This window comes from Lactuca sativa, chromosome 7 (assembly GCF_002870075.4).
Source record: "Lactuca sativa cultivar Salinas chromosome 7, Lsat_Salinas_v11, whole genome shotgun sequence".
NCBI classification, from domain to species: domain Eukaryota; kingdom Viridiplantae; phylum Streptophyta; class Magnoliopsida; order Asterales; family Asteraceae; genus Lactuca; species Lactuca sativa.
The window spans coordinates 115,407,652-115,410,132 of NC_056629.2; positions in this window are offsets into that span (position 1 = coordinate 115,407,652).

Consider the following 2,481-nt stretch of genomic DNA (forward strand, 5'->3'; position numbering starts at 1 on the left):
CGTGGCCTTTGACTGGGAAGAGAGACAGGAGAGAGCATTCCAAACGCTTAAGCGAGCCTTGTGCACCGCACCAATACCATCCCTCCCCGAACGGATAATAGACTTCGTTGTCTATTGCGATGCATCAAATCAAGGACTCGGATGTGTTCTGATGCAACGAGGTAAAGTCATCGCCTATGCCTCGAGACAGCTGAAGACACATGAAGTTAACTACACCACCCACGACCTAGAACTTGGAGCAGTTGTATTTGCTCTAAAAATTTGGAGACACTACATGTCTGGTACAAAACGCGCGATCTTTACAGACCACAAAAGTATACAACATATATTCGAACAGAAAGAGCTCAACATGAGACAACGACGGTGGGTCGAGCTACTCAGTGATTACGAATGCGAAATTCGTTATCATCCGGGTAAAGCCAATGTAGTAGCCGGCGCCCTAAATCGGAAAGAATACTTTGGTCGTAGAGTCAAATCATTGACTCTAACTATCCATTCACACTTGTCCACGCAAATTAAGGAGTCTCAGCTCGACGCTTTGAAACCTGGAAATGTGGCAGGTGAATCCCTGAGAGGAATGGATAAGAATTTAGAAGTCAAGGGTGGCGGAGCCTTATACCTCATGGATCGGATCTGGACACCGAAACACGATGACTTTAGGGACCTGGTCATGACCGAGGCACATAACACTCGTTATTCCATTCACCTAGGTTCAGATAAGATGTATCTGGATCTTAAAAAGTTGTACTGGTGGCCTAACATGAAAGCAAATATTGCTACCTTCATAAGTAAATGCCTTACTTGCGCGAAGGTAAAGGTTGAATACTAGAAACCCTCCGGTCTTCTGCAGCAACCGGAGATACCAGAATGGAATTAGGAGCGGATGACTATGGACTTCATAACCAAGTTGCCCAAGACAACGGGTGGACTTGATACCATATGGGTCATCGTCGACAGATTGACCAAGTCTGCACACTTCCTGCCTATCAAGGAAACAAACAAGATGGAGAAACTTACAAGAACTTATATTATGGCCGAAAGTGCAGATCTCCTCTATGTTGGGCTGAGGTGGGTGATACCCCGTTAGCTATGGGATGAATTCCCGAAAGCACTCTCACGGGTCCGGAGATCATTCGGAAAACGACAGAGAAGATCATTCAAATTCGTGAATGATTGAAAGCCTCTAGAGACCGATAGAAAAGCTACACTGACAAGCAAAGGAAACCATTGGAATTCCAGGTGGGCGACCGTGTTCTACTGAAGGTTTCACCCTGGAAGGGCTTGATACACTTCGGAAATCGTGGGAAGCTTAATCCAAGATACAAAGGGCCTTTCGAGGTTCTTGCCCGAATCAGCCCCGTAGCTTACAAACTCAATCTACCGTGCAAACTCAGTAACTTACATTCTACCTTCCACGTCTCGAACTTGAAAAAGTGTCTGTCCGACGAGACTCTTGTAATCCCACTCGACGAGATCGAGATCAACGAGAACCTCAACTTCGTGGAAGAACCAATAGAGATCATGGACCGAGAGGTCAAGCAAACGAAGCAAAGCCGTATCCCGATAATGAAGGTTCGCTGGAACGCCAAGCGAGGATCGGAATTCACTTGGGAGCGAGAGGATCAGATGAAACTGAAATATCCTCATATTTTTGCTTAGTTATTTGTAACTACTTATTTGCTTAAATTCTAATTTCGGGACGAAATTCCTTCTAACGGGGGATGATGTGACAACCCGAAATTTCCATTATGTACAACATACCAAGTCAATAGAAGTCAGAATAGTTACTGTTAATTTTCAGACTATTTGGGATAAGTTTGAGTATTCTATGATTAACACTTTAGGAGATGCCAGGAGAGGGGATGCCCTAGGGTTTATTGTGCAACAATAACATTTCATACTCCAAGAATTTGGAATTTACGACCCAAACATGGAGTTTGTGGTCGTAAACCCCAAGGGGTATATATATATATATATATATATATATATATATATATATATGGCCCTTAACAATTTTTATTCATTTGTTCCATTTCCAACTAGAGAAAAACTCGATTCTCTCTCAAGGATCTTCAGTCTTTCATCCCAAATCGTAAGTGCTTCCATCTTAGAGTATAATAGGGCTTGTTATACGTCTATACATCAAGAAATCATGAGGAAACAACAAGATCAAAGAGTTTATGGCCCAAGAACACCTTGGACCGTAAACCCTTCTTTAAGGGCCAAAAGTGTGCCCTAGTCCCTTCCTTTCCTTGTGAAACTAATCTAGACTCATACCTTAATGTGTATGGGACTTGAAAGCACAAATAGACCATGGTCCATATGAGATTACAGCCGCAAACACAAATGGAATTGGTCCTAGGGCCGTGAACTCCTCAAAGGAGGGAAATAGTGCCCTAATCTCCTCCAAGGACTATACCATCAAGTAGAAATACTTCTAAGGGACATGTAAGGCTTCAAACCATCAAATGATCAAAAGAT